The sequence below is a fragment of the Lygodium microphyllum genome, chromosome 3, assembly GCF_053477565.2.
Source record: "Lygodium microphyllum isolate KBCC chromosome 3, Lygodium_microphyllum_v1.1.10, whole genome shotgun sequence".
NCBI lineage: Eukaryota > Viridiplantae > Streptophyta > Polypodiopsida > Schizaeales > Lygodiaceae > Lygodium > Lygodium microphyllum.
In genome coordinates, this window is record NC_141137.1 from 57,653,720 (window position 1) to 57,674,623 (window position 20,904).

Below are 20,904 nucleotides of genomic sequence, written 5' to 3' on the forward strand. Positions count from 1 at the left end.
TAAAGCATAGGTGACTGTAACGGGGGCCCGGCACCTGCAGTATGTAGTGGCGGGTACTATTAGTGTAGTAATACACGGGCGGCTAGGCAAAGGCACCTTTACCCCCAACAATTGGCTCATCCTCCAGTTGGGGGCTACAACCTGTGGGTGCAAGGGCTCCTCCTTCTCACATTTCTCCTCTAAGACTAGTTCATCTTTCAATTGGGCTGCAACCTATGGATGCAAGGGCTCCTCCTTCTCACATGTCCACCTATCTTCATCTTCTTTCTTGTATCCTAACTCATGCACAATATTTTCTATATTTGAACTTATGCCCACCTTCCATCCTTCTTCTTTCATACAATATTCTATCTCTTTTTCTTCTTTTTGAACTCCCTTAGGTTAGCATTCTTATGGATAGTACTCTACTACTTCAGGGGGGTAGTCATCGTAGAGGTATTCATCTTTTGGGTGATAGTCAATGGGGTATTCTTTAGGGTAGTAGTATCCACCTTCTTCTAGGTAGCAATCACCGAGGTATTGATCTTCTAGGTAGTTAGCTCCTTCGTAGTAGTCTTCAAGGTAGTAACAATTGGCTCCTAGTTGCATGTACTCTTATTCTTATTCTTCATCTAACCAAAACATTTTTCCTTCTATCACATGTTTCTTCTCTTGACTCCCTTTTAGCCTTTCTACTCTTCTTTGACTAGCTTTAATCCATTCTTCAACTATTGGACTCTTTCAATCCTCATTTACTTCAAGTATTGTTTGGCCCCACTCTTTGATCCTAAGGTAGTCTTTCAATCCCACCTTAGTATGATGTCTCCTTGCAACTTCGTGTCGAGGTCTTGGGCCATCTTGAGTTGCCATAGTCTGACTCTTTCTCACACCATTATCAACTAGTAGTCAACCTCCTCTTAGCCTTCTCGTTTAGATTGTATAGTACTTTGGAACCTTTGTGAGTCTTCTCCAACCCTTTGATAGTCTTTCATGTTTGCTTCACTTGTTTGAGCCAAACCTTCTTCTTCTTGTATGTAGTCCTGAGCCAGTTTCATAGCTCATCCTCCTCTTCAAAAAAAGTGTCCTTCCATAGCTTCATTTCTCTTCATGTAGTAATCTTGAATGGTATGTCGCACATCCCTATCATGCCACGACTCCCTTTTAACTTTCTTGGCACGTTAGGTTCACATTCACTTTTTAGCAAACAACAAGTATCACACCAGGGGAGCATCGCGATACCTCATGTCATATCGTGTCGTGTCATGCCGTGTCAAGGTTATCGTATCACATTATGTGAGGATCTTCTTCATGTCCGTGAGCCTATTCCCCTATCGAGAGCTAATTTGCTCCGCGCTAGAGTTGCTTCGATACTAGATGTTACAGATCTTCATGGGACTTCCAATGGTAACTTGTCATGAGGGATAGACATGACATTTTGTAAAGACACACAATATATATCAATAAGGAATCTTTGTATTCATGATATCACAAGCTATAACATTGAGGCACACCTCAAGACTACATCCTCATGACACCTCCTCATGACACCATTTGAGCCTAGGGAGTAAACACATATAATGTGTTGCAATGTTTTATTTTTCCTAATCATTGATGCACACAACCTTTCATATCACATGCTCTGATTAGGCATGTGATAATCATCAATGTTCTAAAGAAGTAGATCATATTCATATTGCCCATTTATGTCCATCTTATAACCCCCCCCCCCATTGTTTGTGAGGTTAGATAGCGAGGTCGTTTGCATCTTCATGACTTAATAGTTGCATTCATTTACTTGGCCTATTTCTATTGTGGGGCTGAATGGGGGAGGGTGGGAATGTAAGGGTAAGGGCTTTGTAGGTATACCATGAGTTTACCTACGAATGCACCTATATAGGGAGTAGTAGTCACTCAAGTTCTACTTGGGTTGTGCTTCTTCATGTTATACAACCAAAAACTTGTATATAGATTTTATGTACAACCAAAAACTTATATATAGGGATACATGTGATGTATAAAAGATGACTCAGATTGGATGGTTGTGGTATCCATCAGAGAAACAAACAATATTAATCCTTTGTCAAGCTACTTGTTCAAACCTATAGGGTAAGGGGACTGAAAAAGTGATGGCCCCCCTTTTAGTGACGATTCTTTGTTTCAAAAGTTTGCCACAATTGGAACATGCTGCAACATATTTTACTACAAAAAGGTGACATGCACTACAATTATTGGTGGAAAAAGGGTTGAAGAATGTCACATTGTAGGCTTGATGTTGTTGAATCTACTGTCACAATTTTGTGGGCGAATTTTGAAACAAAGGAAATCTAGCGATAGCCATTCATGAAGGGAAAATCAAGATGAGCATTCAAATTTTTTCCTACAACACATTTCACCTTTACAAAGCCTTTCATGCATGCATAACTCTCATCCACATGAAATCTGAGAAGATTAAGAGAGGGGTTGATAGGCTGTCATTAAATTGGCCCCCTTACCCTACTCAAAGTCCATATTCAATAGAAGAGGTGTATATACATTGTAGCTGAAGAGGTCGGTGATGTGAGAGTGGTCAATGATGGGAGATGCTGAGCTCATTGAGGAGCGAGGGGACACATGTTGTCTTCGTGGTGGTTAGTGGAAACTGCAATGGGACGCAGAGTGTGGTCTCCTCCAAAATGTCTGAGAGAGAGAGAGAGAGAGAGAGAGAGAGAGAGAGAGAGATAAAGAGGGCATTGTGTTGTGCCATGTAGCTCATGTTCGATAGGAACTATGCCATCACGCTACCTAGCCACACATGCCTCGATATGTGGGTGCACCAACTATTGCTACTGGTCCATGATGATCAATATTGGTGGCTTGGTTCAAGTATAAAGAGGGATATGGTAAATTCTCTTTCTTTTGAGCATCTGAGAGAGAGAGAGAGAGAGAGAGAGAGAGAGAGAGCGCCTGTCACTTTAGTTAACTATCAAAGTGAGCCCTTTTTTCCCTATTAAATACAAACGTGTCCTCTTTGCAGCTCCTACGCTTGGGAGCTCCCATCCGTTCACGGTCTCCCATGTAGAATATAAAGATTTTCTCAATAACATTCTTCACAACGTTCAATTTTCAAAACGGACCTTTGAATCACAACTCACTTATAATGGATCAACATGATCGACCCTTTGATGATCACAATTAACTATTTGATCACGATTTATCTATAATTGATCAACCCTTTGATCACAATTAACTTATAATTGGAACTTTGGCCCGAGGGAATTTTCCCTTTGGAGAGCGCCGCTTCCATCGTTCCTCACTACCTGCAGTCTACGTCGAGCCTAGATCGTCGATGGCTGCCATCACTTCCGTCAGCAGTGGAAGCAAACACGGGTTCAGGAAGAAGGTGAAGAAGAAGGGCAGCATAAAGGAGCCCTTGAGCTTCTGCCTCCCGAGTCCTTGTCTTCCTCAAGTCGTGCAGCAGGCTTGCTCGATTCTTGGCCATTGCCATCCTTCCTTCTCCATCGAGGAAGCTCTCTGTCAGGCCAACTTGCCGCCCTTCACTCCCCAGCATCTGGCTCTCCTTCTCCATCAACAGACCGAGCCGAAGCTCGCGGTGCGCCTCTTCGCTTGGGCCATCCGCCAGAACCCTTCCCTCACCCCTGACAAATCAGTCATCAATGCCATCACCAGGCTGTGGCCTCGTGATCCACGCAGAATCACAAATGTGCTCACCTGCCTGCACGAACATTGCCAGCCTGGGTTTGCCATGACACCGCGCAAGCTCACTATCCTCGTCCGTGGTTATGGGTGGGCGGGAATGGTGGATGCCATCGTTAGTCTGCTGGGCGTATCGCACACTCGGTTCGGTTTTTACCCAGATGTATTTCATTTTAACTGTGCCCTTGATGCAGCACTTAAGGAACATCAACTTGATAGATCCTTGGAACTCTATGGCAAAATGCAGGCAGAGGCAGGTTGTACGCCAGACTTGGTTACATTTAACACCCTGATCAAAGGCTTCCTGAGTGCTGGGAAGGTTGATGAAGCGCTGGCCTTCTTTCATGAGATGTTTGGGCGGCGAATCATGCCCGATGTCATTACATACAGTGCTTTGATTGATGGCTTATCAAAAGCCGGTCATCTGGATCGGGCACTTCAACTTTTTACTGAAATGCAACACGATGGAGTGTGCCCAGACTTGGTAACATACAATGCTGTCCTGGCTGCACTCTGTCGCAAAGGTTGCATGCACGAGTGCAGAAAACTGTGGGGTGAAATGACATCCAAGAGGATAACTCCAGATATTGTAACTTACAATACTGTGCTACATGGTATGTGCATGGCAGACATGATAGATGAAGCAGTCCAAACACTAGAAATAATGTCAGGTGCTGGCTGTGCTCCCAACATCATCAGTTACAGCACAGTAATTAGTGGTTAAGTAAGGGCCAGCGCTTTTCAAAAGCACTGAGCCTCCTGGATAAGGTCATAGAGAGAGGGCACTGCATACCAAATGCCTTTACTTTCAACTCCATAATTGACAGCCTTTGCAAGTCTGGTAGTGTTAGCGATGCTCAAAAAGTCCTTTCACAGATGCCAAAATTTTGTGTTCCAAGTGTACATACATACAGCATTTTAATAAACGCTCTATGCAAGTCTGGTAATTGGCACCAGGCTGAAATTTTCCTAGAAGAAATGATGGCACATGGCTGCGTTCCTAATAATCTTACCCACGGTCCATTGTTGTTTGGTTGCTGTGAAGTCAAGGATATTGAAATGCTCAATAATTTCTTACACAAGATCCAAAAGAAAGGTTTCCAACCAGATACAATCTCCTATAATATATTAATTGATGCGCTGTGCAAACCTGGTCAAATGGCCGAAGCAAACTATATTTTCCAGAAAATGCAAGCGAATGGTTGTCCTCCTTCAGTGGTGACCTTCAATATAATGATAAATGGATACTCTCAATTAGGCAGTTTTGAAGAAGCAGCCACTCTTTTGTGTAGAATAGTTGAAGTAGGTCTCACACCTGGTATTCACTCATTTAATCCATTGATTGATGGCTTTTGCAAGTCAGGCAGAGTTGAAACAGCTCTTAGAATAGTTGATGAGATGGAGGTAAGAGGTTGTATACCTGATGTGAGTACATTCTATATAGTTATTTCCACTCTATGCAAAACAGATAAACTTAAAGAAGCTCTTAAGCTTTTTAAAACAATGAAAGAGAGGGGACTTTTTCCTGATTTGAGATTTATAAAGCTGTTGTCTGCCACCCTAAAAAATGCTGGACATATGCAAGCTGCAGTCGATCTACTTCAGGAACTGGCCACTGCAGATTGTGGAATTAGCCTAAAGATTTTCAATAAGCTGGATGGGACATGGACTCAGGAAGTCAAAATTTCCCCATACTGTCAAAATCAAGCAGTCTCGAGTGCTGACATCTGCAGCTCAAACTTTCTGGGCTTCAAGGAGGCTGGCTCCATCTCAAGTTCCCAAATCACCTGGAAAGGGAATTTTCGATGTAGACAATTACAGGTCGCTGTTGAAAAAGTAGGTTTGTTATAGCTGTGAGGAAGGAAGGGCCAAACTGGATAGAGGAAGGTAATGCTGTTCTCGTGCCACCAATTTGAAACTTAAACCTACCTTCATGCAGCAGAAAAAGAATGACATCTCAGTAACAGCTTCACAAAGTTTGGGAAGAAGGTATCTTTCTCAGTTCAATCTTATCTCTAGACTTTATCTTTTTTATTTTTCACGAAGCTCAAAATGTAAAGAGTCCGACCAACCTTCTTGATGTCTGTTCAATTTCCCTATGGGCATCTTTGCAGTTGTCTGAAGACAACGTGCTGAATGCTTTACATGGAAGGGGTGCTTCAATCCTATATGGACAAGTTTAGAGGTCGGTTACCTGTTTCAAATCCTTTCATTCATTGCTGTCCCAATAGACAATTCTCTGTCCATGTTTTGGCCATGGCCACCTGTGCGGTCATGCCCACTGCCAAGTCTCATTTTTGTATGCACAGAACGTGTTTGGCAAACTGTTCTGTGTTGATGCAGGCAGAGATTGTGCAAATAATTTTTGAAGGCTTTGTTGGAATTCACGTTCTCTATTTGTCTCAGAGTTCAGCTCTCACTGTTCTTTCTTCAAATGCTAGAAGACTTCTGTCAGCTACCGAGCACAAGTGTTCCATTTGGAATCAAAATACAGGCAAAAGGAAAAACATCAATCTTTACAACACAAAACGAGGCTGTTGTTTGTAGGCCAAGACAATTCCTTATTGAAAAGTGAACCAGTTTTAAGGTCGATTTGTCTGCTCAGCTGCTAACATTCTGGCTGGCATGACCACTGCCTTCGTTGGTTCAGGCAGGTGCCTAGGTTCTTGCCTGCTCCACACGTGGCTGTCATCATCATCATCATCATCATCGTCATCATTAGATATCATCTGTCTAGGCATGGATTTTTTCTGCAAATTGTTGTGTGTCCATGCTAGCAGAGCGCTTGGTTCCACAATGATTTGGGGTGTCAAGATGCTCGAGTTTTAGCAGCAATTTTGGCTAAAATGAGCCTACCTCATTGTTAGGGATTTGTTTCAGAAGCAACTATTCTCAAGAATTAGCGAGGTCCAGGTTAGTTGAAGACAGCCTTTTAACAATTTTCATGAACCCATGAACGGACTATACATGGAGAAGGAGAAGCCTAAGGTGGGAGTGTGCAGCCTAAGGACCCCTAGCACAGCGGACATAATATGTTGAGATGTTTTGCACATGTCAGACACCTTGCATGTAGAACATTGTGGAGTGACAGAGGCCTTTTCTTGGGGAGTTATTGATGAGATCGCAAGGTGTGGGATAGCACGAGTGTGATTGACTGACTTGAGGATTGCAGATTGGAGTGTCTTGGCTTGATCGTGGGTCGAAGATTGTTCAAGGCAGATCGTAGTTAGTGACGAGCTATCTTGCTTAGGACAGTGAGGCAGTTTCGAGAAGTGGAGTGCTATTTGTGTAAGACACTAGGCTGTAATATCACAACTCAACACAAACATAAGAGAACCAAAAAGGTGTAAGAAATTCTCAAATCTTTATGTACAGTAGTTGAGATTGTACAAGGTATGGCTTTGAGAGTCCAATCATGTACCAACACTCTAAATCTACAAAATTGCCTTACTGCCTTGACTCCTATCTTGAAAATGTCTTGATCCACCTTAAATAGTCTTCACCATGACCAATATTACAGCAATGCTCAAGCACAGTGTGGAGATATGCTAGGGTTTGCTCTGAGAACATGTGGAATGCATGAACACAACTAAAACACAATAACTCAAACAAAAATGCAAAATGCAACAGACACAAGAACAGAATCTAATGAATGAATGAATGCTGAATGTAAATGAGCGAATGTACACAATGCTCAAGGGCATTGTAGTCCAATAGCTGATCACTCTTGTGGGAGTGGGCTAAGGGAGATGTTGAAGTGTGTTGTCCATTGGATTGTGTTTGTTCCCAGCTTGCCGATGTTGAGCTAAACATGCATTACAAATTGATTAGCTCTTTAAAACAGCCCCAAAACATGTAAATCATCAAAAGCTTTATTAAAAAGTGCTTGGGTGGTACATTGCAGCATTGATTAAATTTCAGCTTACAGACTGTTGCATTTGGTGACTACCTTATTGCCCTTCATTATTCATCACTCTTAGATTTGACTGGTGGTTACAACACTTGGGATACATATTTGGTGGATCTCACTTTTCGGCATCATTCATTGCTTTGCCCTTGAGCATTTTGTACACTCTTCCATTCATTTACAACGTTGATGATTCACTTCCGAGTTGGCTTCTCTCTTTGTTTGTATCCTATGGTATTGTGGACGCTTGGTTTTGAGCAAGATACATGGATGACAAGTAACCATCTCACAATGTCTCAGACTACTCCTCAAGACCCTACTATGTCTACTCAGACTTCTCTAACATTGGAGGCCATAAGGAGGCAGCATGGACTCGACGAGGAAGATGATGCTTCATCTTTACCTTCACTTTTTTTCTCATTTTCCAAGCTTCATGATAGATAGGAGTTTGAAGAAATTATGCACATCAAGTATGATCTCAACAACTATATCCTTGCTATAAGATTTCCTACTACATTAAGACCGGTTGGTGAGGCTAGCTACTTCTTTGATCAAGGAGGACATATGATATTTAGGACGATTGGGAAACATATTCTTTATCTTAGTTAGGCCCAATTTCAAGTTTGCACAGCTCGTTGAGTCATATGAATCAAAACCCTCTCCTGTTTCTTATTTTAGTGTGTAGGATTCAGATAAATTTCAATATATCAATTTTAATTGAGGAGGCTCTAGATGTAGATATACATCTATAAGTATACTTGGAATTGCATGTTTCGTTTCTTTTGAGCATGGAGTTGTCACTTTTCTATCACACTTCCCTCCATCCCACTCTCATCTTTGAAATCGTTTTCTCTTGTATTCAATAATTTAGGATTGCACTCCACTTTTACATCCAACACACTAGGAATTGGGCCTTTCATCTCTACTCCTAGTTCCTTCTCTTTCTCTACACCCCATGTGACCTATCCTCAGGTAAATGCCACTTTGCACCTTGATACATTCTTAGGGGGAATGCTACCCTTTCAACATTGTGTCTTTCACATATCCACAAGTGAGCATATCCTTTTATCTTGGGAAGGCTATGATGGGTATTCCTATCACTACCCTTGGACGCTCACTTCTAATGACCTCTTAGATGTAGGGATATCCATTCTTTGCTTATGGTGCGTTGTCACATACTCCATGGGTCACTCCCATGTACGGATTTCCATCCTTTGCCCCATGTGTTCCTCTCCCTCCCTCATGGGCTACTCATGCGGTCACCATGTCCATGCCTAGTTAGTCCATATCCACTTTTGGATCCACTATACATACTCCATGCATGTATGGTAGGCACTCAGGGATTAATTCCCAAGTGTACTTTACTTCCCTATCCTACCCATCGTACCCACCTTTCCAATTCTATAGCACTATCACTCTTTTTGCTATGATCAAGGATGCCTTCATGGACAAGACTCATTTTAACAGGTTGAATTTCACCTCATGGTCAAACTTCATGTAACAAGTACGTGAATCTTAGGGTCTTTGGGACTTAGTTCTTGGTCTAGAGGCTATGCCATTGGCTTACCCTAATCACATCCGTCAATGGAGAGCCCACAATGCCACAACAAATATTGAGTTAATGCAGGGGTCGCTTCTTGAGTTCCACTCTTGATTGCAACATTTTCCCCTCACATTTGAGTGTTGGAGTCATCTCATTGACCACTATGTGTGTGAGATTGCACTCGATGATTTAAGATTTAGGAGTTTTTCATTAAGGAAGAGGATGATGTGAAAGTCAAGTTGGCTAAAAATAGGTGATTACTTGTCGAATTCGCTACTAGTGGCTCGACAAAGTTAAATGATGATTAGGTTACATTCTTTCTAAATAAGCTTGCTAAAAAGTATCTCCACTTCATTCACTACATTATCTCGTTGCCCCGATTGCCAACCTCTTATGAGTTCAATGTCAGTTCTTGTGCTATGTGAGATTGCATGATCAAGTCCACAAGAAGTTCATTCCACTTTTTTCTAGTGAGGGGCTTGGTTGCTTCTTCTTTGCAAGGAAAGATCAGAGGTAGCAAAAACTTAAAAGATGCAAAAGCAACTCAAAACAAGGGTGATACCCCGTCCTCAGACGGAACCAAACCCATTTGGTAGCAACTCCCTAAAAAGAATAGGTTTTGTACATGTTGCCATAAATTGGGCAACATGGACAAGGACTGTCATACCAAGGCCTAGGGTCTCCCACATAAGAAACCATAGCAAACTATTGTGACTATCTTCACTCCTGTTGGAGATTCAATGGGGTTACGCCTTGTGTTACTGCCTCATCTGCTCCTTTTGGCATAGTTGGCATTGGACATATGAAATATGGACAACTTCAACAGCCCATATCTTTCACTATCTTTGAAGGATTAGCTGATTGGTTTGCTAGCTCTTCTCCCATATGACTCTTTGTATCCATTCCAGGGTCTCTTCTTGCATACATCTAGGATCACTTCCCCACCTTGTCACGAGTTTTATTGGTAGAGACTTGTTGATGGAAGAATGCGATGGTGGCCACATCTCTAGGCTAGAATCCTTTAGACCTCTTAGGCCCTTAAGCTTATGTATTAGGTCCATAGGTTACTTTGTCCTTAGGTTTCCTGCTTTTGTCTTTCGTTGCATTCACTCATACACACACATACTCAATGCACATCTTTCATTTCGCTTTGCTTTTTGTTTTGTTCTCTTAAGAATCTCACTACTAATCTTTGTTTTGTAGATTTTGATCTCTTTTGTAGGGTTTTTTATTCTAGTGTAGGGCTAACATGTAGGTTTTCATTGGTCCGTCCTATGTTGGAGACATTGGTTGCACATCATTCTTTCGTGGTTTCATCTTGCTAGGAGATTTGCTCTTCTATGAGCATGAAGGCTTTTGTTTCCGATGTGGACTGTGCAACATCTCTCTTGATGCTATCATGGCGGTAACTTCTACCTTGCTCTTCTAGTAGGGGGTGCTTCATCCTCATCTTCATCTATCTTCATGGGTCTCGACACCACACAAAGAGCAATATCAGGCTTCTTGTCCTTCTTTAGCTCGACATCCACGGTTGAGAGGGGATTCCTTCCCTTCCTCGGTATTCTAGAGGATTCGATACTTGTCTTTAACATTGGTCTCACTTCCTTGTTGTACCTCCCCTTTGCATTGCATGCTCATTTTTATCTTTGCACTAGGGTGCTTGGGCAAGCAAACAATTTCCCCAAAGGAACATTGTCCAAATGGCACCTATTACATATGCATTCTCATCGTGTAGCATACTACTTTGCATCTCATTGTTTAGAGCACCCCTACGAAAATCTTGAGCTGTTTGCAATTTACATTTGAGACTTTTTCGTGCACTTTATGTTTGTGCATTTCTCCTCTGTTTTCTTCTCGCCTTGGGATTGTCTTCTATTTTCGATTTTTTGGCTTTTCCGTCTTGGTCTTCTGAGGGTGTAACATTACCCCCCTTCTAGTTGGGTGCCAATCCTATGGCACTTGATGGTAGGGGATGAGTTTGTAGAGGGTTGATGGAGAATAGTTCTTGGGGTTGTTGGGGAGGTGGGTCACGTTGGGCATGCTTTATGAAGTGACTTTGGGAGGTTGCCGATGGTGAAGATAGATGATTGGTCTCGAAGAAGGCCTCCATAGGTGTTGGTTTGTCACAGTGTTGTACAATATTCCTGAAAAGAAAAATAGTGCACTTCCTAAGGGGTCGTGTCTACCTTACTATATAGTGCGTTGTGCAAGTGATGGTGGAATTGGGAGATGAGTTGAGAACCATAGGCAAGCCTAAGGTGTTGTCCCACACTTGAGGACCCAGCTCAAGTAAATGGAGGTGTTGTGACTTAGGGAGACACATTTATCAATCATGGGCTCCCTTGGTAAGATAACCATCGCCTTTGTAGTTTTGGTAGGCCACTGGTCAGCTGATGTGGATGCTTTGTCCGATGTCCTAGTAGCTTTGGGGTGGGACACCTTGGAGTAAAAATGGGCTTGAGCTTTTTTTCCTATCCCTTTTTGGTTCCAGTTTTGGGTATGAGAGGGGATGTTGAGCTAAAATGCATTACAAACTAATTAGCTCTTTAAAACATTCCCAAAACGTATAAACTACCAAAAGTTTCATTAAACGATGCGTGGTTCTAGAGAGTTCCTATGTCCCATATAAGAAAAACCCTAATTTGGAAGGATCCTTCTACGTCTATAAATAAACAGGTTGCCCACCATTTAGCCCATTCTATTATGTAGGTTTTTCACTGTCCTATGCAGATTTGAGCCATCAGCCACTTACATATGCTGTCTAGCCATTACCAATTGCAATCCATCACCAACCAACCCCAGGTACAACTTGTTTATGACCACCAACCCCTTGGTGTCTAGAGGTCTCCATATGCTCCATTATTGCTTCACTATAGATATCAACTATCCATATCATCATAGCGGTTGTTTAGCCTATGTTCTCAGCATTTGGTTCTAGGCGACAGGTTGTTGCTATCTTTCACATCAGGTGATTGTTGCAGTACTTGCATTTTTACTATCTAACAGGCCGTCTTCAGCAGCACACCCCTCTTGATTTGTCGTTTGATTGTGTCTTCAGCCTTGGGTGATCAATTCTCAACTCATTCGGGTGGTACATTGTTGCCTTTACTAGATTTCAGCCTCTAGACTATTGCATTTGGTGACCAGCATACTGCTCTTTATTATTCAGCATTCTCTCAAGTCCAATTGGTGGTCATAGCACTCGGAATCCGTCTTTGGTGGACCTCGCTCTTCGACATCATTCATTACTTTTCCCTTGAGCATTTTGTACACTAATCCATTCATTTACAACATTGATTCATTCACTTCAGAGTTCTCTTCTCCCTTTGTTTATGTTTGAGTTTTCGCATTTGGAGTTTGAGTTTTGAATTTTGCATTTAGGGTTTGTGTTTCTTGCATTACTACTTGAGTTATTGTGTTTTAGTCATGGTCATACATTTTGTGTTTTCTCTATGAAAACCTTAATATATATTTGTAGTTGATGCCATCAATTTGCTACTATTGGAGTCACCCATTTGTTGAGAAACCCTTCACCCTTCACCCGCAGTTTGGGTTTTTTGCATTTCTACGTTTTGCGTTTAGGGTTTGCAGCCCCAAAAAGGGGCGCCATCCTAGACTGTCTATGCCTATTTATAGGCCACTCTCTCATTCATTCCTCACGGTCGATTCATTCAGTCCGTCACCTCTTCTCTCCAGCCTCTCCACTACCCTCACACCCCTTCAAGAGGACATTGCGGTTTGTGGTTCCTAGCTGTCTTCATCATCTTCCTCGTGCTACCCCCCTTGTTCCCTTGTATCACATTCACTCCATGATTCAGGTCTTCATCATTCAATTCATCAGAGTTTTTTCTCTCTTCCCTTCTCTTCTCCATGTTTGCCAAGTTCACTCAGTGTTCCTCCCTGCCAACTCTACTGTCTTGCTGGTACATCATCTTTTGACATGGTATCAGAGCTAGACCTACTCACATAGCAGCGAAGATCCTCCACTCCAGTGAAGGCAAAGACCAGTGGCGGGTTCGACATCTACTTCTCTTCTTCCGCTGCATCAACGTCTCATTTTTGCAGGTTTTAGGTGTTTTCAGCTTGCTGCCCACACCCCTTTTACGGAGGATATCGCAGTCTTCGATTGGCACTACGACCTCTTGGAGATCATTGCAGTGCCAGCGGCAATCTTCTCCCACTTATTTTTAGGTATAGTGGATTCCACAACCTACGGATCTGCAGTCTGCTCCATCGAGAGACTGTGATTGTTTAATACTGTCTCCTCATCAGTCTCCTCCTTTGAGAGATAGTGGCTACTCGACTCCTTCCTTTTTTTTCGGCTATCTAGTTCGCTCCACTGAGAGACAGTGGCTGTTGCCCACCTCTTGCTCATTCTGAGTCCCACCCTTCCCCACCTCAACTACTCAGGTTCGAGAGGCTACCTTTGGGAGCTCTTCGGCACCCTAGATACCTTCTTCAGTAGGACCGGCGGCACTTCCTTCGTCATTAGACATTTTGGAGTCTGTGATCCATGAGTTTTTGGATTCCCTATCTACTTCAGAGGCGGATGTTATTTCTTTGTCCTCAGAGGGGCATCTACTTCTTCTTTGACTTCAGCAGGGGCCCCTTCACCTCCCACCTTAGAGGGGGAACCTACTCCCCATGAAGTTCTTCACCCATCCTCTACTTTCTTGGGGTGGGTATCTTCGACTAGTCATCTCTTCTACTGATACCCAGGATCTTCAGGTACCACCTAGATCGGGACCTCAGAGGTTTAGCCGTGACTTGGTGACGAGGCCTTCGTATTCCTTTCAGCATGGATGCACAGAGCTAGTGGCTTCTCTCCCGAGGTTGTGTTTCGGGTTCTCCAATTCACTCTGTCTATTGGTCTTTATTGCAGGTTCCCTTTCCGGTGGAAATCTTGGATCTTCAGGATCCTCTACATCTTTTTCCTCCTCTTCTTCTTGCCTTGATCACTTGGTCAGCATGGAGCCAACTCTCATGATCGAGTACGGGCATATCCTTATGGTTCTCGGCACCACACAAAGTCCAACATTCCTCCTATGCATTGCATTATTTCATCATCTTTGTACTAGGGCGCTTGGGCAAGTGAACAATTTCCCTATGAGGGACACTGTCCAAGTAGCACCTGCTGCATGAGCATTCTTCAGCATGTAGCATTGCATCTCCACCTCACTCTTCTCTTGTTCCCCTTTTTGGGCCTGAGAGGGGGTGTTGAGAAACCCTTCACCTTCACTTGCAGTTTGTGTTTTTGCATTTTGTGTTTAGGGTTTATGTTTAGGGTTTGCAGCCCCAAAAAGGGGCGCCATCCTAGACTGACTATGTCTATTTATAGGCCACACTCTCATTCATTCCTCATGGCTGATTCATTCATTCCGTCACCTCTTCTCTCCAGCCTCTCCACTACCCGCACACCCCTTCAGGAGGACATTGCAGTTCGTGGTTTGTGGTTGTCTTCATCATCTTCCTTGTGCTATGGTGCCCTTGTTCCCTTGTATCACATTAACTTCATGACTCAGGTTTTCATCATTCCATTCATCAGAGTTTCTTCTCTCTTCCCTTCTCTTCTCCATGTTTGCCGAGTTCACTCCGTGTTCCTCCCCGCCAACCCTACTATCTCGTTGGTACATCATCTTTTGACACCATGTACTACTAGCGTGATCTGGTGGAGTTTTTGTGCTATTGTACGTGTGTTTTTTGCCCCATCTCTTCTAGCAAAACTGCTACCTAGTTTGCCTTGATGTCACTAGCTCCTCTAGCCCATGTCACCATCAACACTAGCTTGCATTTTCTGCCCCATCTCCTCTAGCAATTGCTACCCAATTTGCCTTGGTGTCGTTAGATCCATTGGCCCATGCCACCATCAACACCAGCCTATGTTTTTGTAGTTCCAACTAATGCATGACTATTAGTTATAATGTGTAATAGGTTGTTTTTGAGTTTTCTACACTTCTACATCATTCTCTACTTCGACTAGTGGTTATTGCACGCGAGATGGATGAGGAAGAGTAGTTTTAGGATGTCCATGGCAACAACTAGAGATGGAGGGCAACAACTAGTTGAAAATGGCAGCCATTGAAGGGGAAGTTTAGTGAGAGAATAATTCTATTTAGAAATATTTTATTCACTAATTCATATAAGGATGCATAGTGGTGTTTTTATGAATATCAATCCTATGAGAAGAAATATGGCAAGGACCAAGCCTCAATTATTAATCATTCATTTTGACTACCAATGAACATAGTAGAAAGAAACAAATCCAATTGACTGAATACAACATGCCTAGTTGGTGAGAGGCATGCATGGGTGTTGTTGATTTGGGAATTGAGTGTGGATGGTGTCAATCCAAGACGCACCAATGAACAACACAAATCTTTTTTTTTTGTGAAGATAATTGAATTATGTAACAATATTTACATTGGACCATAAGGTCAGCTAAGAAAAAAAAAATAGACACAAATTAAGCCAAAAGGCTAACACACAAATATCACATAGAAAGGACAATTGGAGTGGAGCGAATAATATCTAGTTAGGGAGCAACAATATCAGGAAGAACCATATCAGTTGAAACCATAGAGGAGATTTGCCATAACAGTAAACCACGAATACGGGCCACATGACCATGGATGATCGAGGCAGAATAAAAAATAAAGGCATTCCGAGTACACCAAATATGCCACAGTGCTTTCCATCGAAGGAAATAGAAAAGGTAGGAATAATTTGATTGTAAGGCGGACATAGAAGGCATCCTTCCCATAATCCACGAACAAGCTAAAATCTGCTGAGTTATTGAAGACCACACACGAGAAACAAAACTCCAAATTTGTCAAGCAACAAGGCAAGAGATGAAGAGATGTTTCAATGTCTCATCTCATGTAGTGCAAAATACACAACAAGCACATGAGATCTTGTGAGCACGCAACACATCCCCAGTTGGAAGACCCCAATAAGCAACATCCACATAAACACTTTACCCTGATAAGGAATCTTAGACTTCCAGAGTTGGAGGAATCTTTCCTACCACTTCTTTTTGTTGTCTCAAATATGCCATATTTTATTAGCCTTTCTAGTGACCCATCCCTTGACCTTGACCATCTGATGATAGATTTGATTAGTCCATCTTTTCTTAAAATCATCAGGAAGCACAAACATCCAATCTTGCCAAGGAGATGATGGTTGTAAAGCAGGTAATGGATAGAACTTTAGAAGCTTCTCCTGTAAAGACAACCAAATATTATGATAGCCACAAGGCACCCGAAAGTGTTGACGAACGTGTTGGAAAGAATAAAGACAAGGGTGCCCAAGAATGACACCATCATGGATTGTCTACAACCCCAAGCAAGCCATTGGATTAAACTTATCTCGTTGTAAGTCTTTATTAGGCCAATCCAACAATCTAGAGGTAGCCAACACTTCTCCTTGCAGAGAATTCTCCTCCTTACGAAGATCAGGAGGGCACCAAACTACAAAATACAAAATCTCCCGCTAGGATGCAATTAAATGAGAAAGGAGAAAAGACTGGGAGATCTTTATAGGCCTCATGGAGTTTAGCACATGCCACCAAGAAGCTTGAATAACTATGTAACCATGTGAGATGCCAATCTTTTCAATGACAAATTTTACGATATCTAACCAAGGATGACTCTCCAAACATAGTGCCTGCAAAAGTGCCAATCTCACCAACCATATGGAAATTAACATCCTATAAAGTTTCTCCCTCCCATCCTTTTAGGAGTAGTCACATGCTACCAAGAAATCCACACATGTCCCAAACGATTCCCTTTCTTTTTCCACAATATGAAGAGAAAGGTTGAACCAGTTCCAAAAGAGACTTCTTAGTCCAAGGAATTAAGGGCAGAAAAAATGAGACCATATTGATCATAATGCATTGAGCAACTTTAAGTCTGACATGAAGAGGCTAGCCTTGATATGTTTAGTACATGAACCGATCATGTATATGGGATGACATCCAATCAAGTAAGGCACTGGGAGCTACAACCATACCAATAGGATAAGCCTAGTGTTGGGTAATATCTCCTTTAGAAATCATTGCTCCTTGCCAACCCAAAGCCTACAAATCACTTTACGTACAAGAAATCAATGTAGATTTTTGAGCATTAATATAAAGCCTCGATGCTAAAGCAAAAAGATTCCACGTAACCATTGCTCGATTAACATTAGTGCGATCAGCCTTAAGAAACATACACGAATCATTAGCCAAAGATTGAACCAAAAGTTGGGCACCACCTCGAAAGAAACAAACCAACAATCTTGCCTTGATCAGCCAACTTATCCAACAATGAGAGCATTGGGTGAGTGACCAAGAAAAATAGCGAAGGATGAAGAGGGCAGCCTTGCCAAAGAGAATGGGAAAATGAAATTTCATTTGTGATCCCCCCATCAAGTGTAATACAAGCACCAACACCCTGACTAGTGGTATCAGTAAGAGAGGTCATGCAAGGACCAAATCCTATGGTAGACATCAGTTGCTAGTAGAACAGAAAGGAGAAGTCATTTGGAGCGGATAGGAAGAGAATTGAAGGAATAGAGAGAGAGAGAGTACATCCAAAGAATAGCACAGAGTGCACTAAATGGAGTTCACATGAACGATTGTTGCGTAAGGGAAAATTAGATTAGATAGGGAAAATCAATCAAAATCAGCAAGAGCCACTACAAGATATAGGTCTTATATCGACGTTAAAAGCAACGAAAATGCAAATAACAAAAATTTCCCCCGTCATCACAGAAAGCGTCGTTATTGGCGACGCCATAGAATAGTCGGTATCAGCATCGGTATTGGCGTCGGTATCAGCGTCTCAACGTTGCATTTGCGATGCTGATACCGGCACCAATATCGACACTGATAGCGACGGCTTGCAACGTAAATAAAAATAACAGTGCCAATAACGACGTGAGCAGTAAAATTTGTGATGCTAATATTGACAGTAACATGGAATTTTTTTTTTGGTGGCAGGACAGAATGTGCTTGCAAACAAAAACAAAGTATACTGAAATCATAACACTGATACATGAAATAAATACATGATCGCATAATAAGCGATTGGTACAATCATGACAAGATATCACTAATACATAGAAAATGTCTACATAGATCAGGCGACCAAAAAATAAAGGTGCGTGAGCTCCAGGGATCCAAGAGCGAGCTACATATCCTCGCCCTCCGAAAGCTCGTCCCGCCACAAAGGAGCATTGAACGGACTCTGCAAAAAAAGAAACAACAACACATCAGTCCACCATACAATAATGCATTCTAATTAAACATGGTAACTATGGACAAGAAAGATGAGTGACTTACAGGGCTGCCGCATCTATACAATCGGTCGATCAATGAAGTGAGACCGTGCCTCTTTACATATCGAGTCTGAAGGTCAGCCGGATCGCGATTTGTGATGGAGTGCTGCAAAGAAAACAAAATGCTAACTGTTAGAAACATGATTATCAATACAAAGGATATTGCAAAAAAATAAACAAGCAAAACAAAAGAAAAACTTACAAAGTCCTCCAAATATGTCCTATGGCCGCCACTCCCAAGATGATGGACCACTCCGGCCTCGAGTGGTGCCCTTGCCGCCTCACGCTGCTGACCCCAACGTCCTGGAGAATCTATAGCCTCCTCCCTCAGTCGGCACCAGTCGTCCGCATCTAACCACTCGGGCTTTGCAGCCCCACTCTGGATTGCCTTACGTGCGTTGGATCGTCTGTGTGATATATATGCACGCATGCAATCCATCATCCAGCCCGTAGAAAATCTATCTATTGAGGCTGGAACCGGAAACTCCTCATGAAAGGATACTACTATGTAGTCCTTGCTCCCCTCTGGTATGTTCTTCCAATGATCTAAGGCGTTGTGCCGAAAAACTTGTTGGCATAACTCTCTCATGCGAGCCATCACCCTCCTCCCCTCATCATTCATGATAATGGCTCCTGAAATATCATCGACTAGATATCCATATCCCCCTGGGGTCTGCCTAAGATGGGTCCTCTCCCATCTGCTTCCATGCTCCTGGGCATATCCAGCAGACTCCTGTGCATTTGGTGTACCGATTGGGGTAATATCTCTCGGAGTGGCACCCATAGGGGTGCCACCTACTACTGACGGCTGAGGAGTAATTAGAGTAGATGTCCCCATAAGTGTGACAAATCCTGGAGGTGATGCAACTCCAGTTGAACGACGAGACGGAGACACCGCGTCCGTGCCTCCACAGCATCCACCTGAGTCTGAGCCACACTCCCTGTAACCATTACGAGAGCGAGGAGTCGCACTTGTATCCCTTGTTGACCGCGGGCTCATTGCATTCGTATCTTTGCAGCATCCCCCTGACCCCGAAGCACTCCCTCCCTCTGGCCTAAGTCTGGAGCGTCGAGCTCGTCTGCTCGAAGCTGAAGCATCCGATCGCACTGAAGTAGATCTAGCAGAGAGCCCTGACGAAGACTGAGACAGCTCCTAGTCTGCCATATCTCCAAATCTCGTGATCTAGTCTAGAGACATGCGTGTGAAGGTATCATGTAACTTCTCATCGCTCATCCCAAAATGATGTTAGAATAATCAATTTAAATGATACAAAGCACAGTAATATAAATCCTAAAAAAAAGATCTCACTTAAAATGCATATCTTATGTACCCTTATAAGCGATTGGTCAACTAATTGAGTAAGTGGATGCTCCAAGTACGAAGTATCCTATGGTCCCATGTCAATCTCCTGACACAACTCCGCATACACTGGAAGGTCGATAGACATGTCACCACAAAAGGATGAGTCCATCTCGTTCTCCTGTATTTCCATCATTGTTAGCCGATGTTGGCTCAAAGCTTTCGGTGGCCTCCACCCCTTGCAATATCGACCCCTCTATTTGCATACTATCTTCATCTATGCTCGGAACATCGCTTTGATCATGTACTCTCGCACTTTGTGGAGTTGAAGATATAACATACCACCATCGAGGTTGTTGGGGGTTTGGATAGAAGATTACATGTTCACAAACATGTATAAGAGAGTTTAAACCATTATGACATAAATCATGTCGTAATACAATTAACAAACAAATGAGTCCATGTACCTATTCACAATGGGCCGGCAACACAAAGGTGTTGTGCAAATCCATCCATTTTTTTTCGAAATCTATTTCGAGAAATCCAGATGGACCTCATCGAACTGTTGCTCCAACTCCTCCAAGTACCACTTTGAACCACTGCACACATCGAATAGTATTATGGAGAAGCTATGGTAATCCACCGTAACAATACTCTACAAGTTCCCAAAATACTCCATCTCATCCACAACCGTGTTTGGATCCATTGCTTGTCGCCGGCTCTCTTGCTCGAACCTTGCCATGATACCACAGTCCATTGTAGAGTGCATTTTATCAATACGCTCCATGCGAAAATGCCGTCCATGCGGCCACACTGCACTATATATTTTGTACTGTGCATTGAAACACTCAAATTAGATGTCGTATATAAAATTTAGATACGACAAATCCTAAACACCTCATCACCTTTGGACTACATCCCCTTGAGAATTTTCACTCCTCCATTGAGACCTCTGTCCCTTCGCGAGACGCTGCAGTCAAAGCTCCATGCAACCATCGCGTTGACATGAACTACGACATCTCCTCCATGCCCTCGGGATATCTAATCGGTTGATGACGCATACTATGTCGGAATTCAGCTCACACTTCCTCTCGATCTTGCCTAGCGATCTAGTACTTGGTAAGCCACATCTCCATAGAGGCATGGTGGAACATACAAAAGCGATTC

The 20,904-nt window shown here is 42.7% G+C and overlaps 1 pseudogene; it reads left to right on the top strand.

The window, feature by feature from the left end:
- The first annotated feature begins 3,239 nt into the window (after positions 1-3,239).
- Positions 3,240-5,523, top strand: LOC148038382 (uncharacterized; annotated as a pseudogene).
- Positions 5,524-20,904: the final 15,381 nt, after the last annotated feature.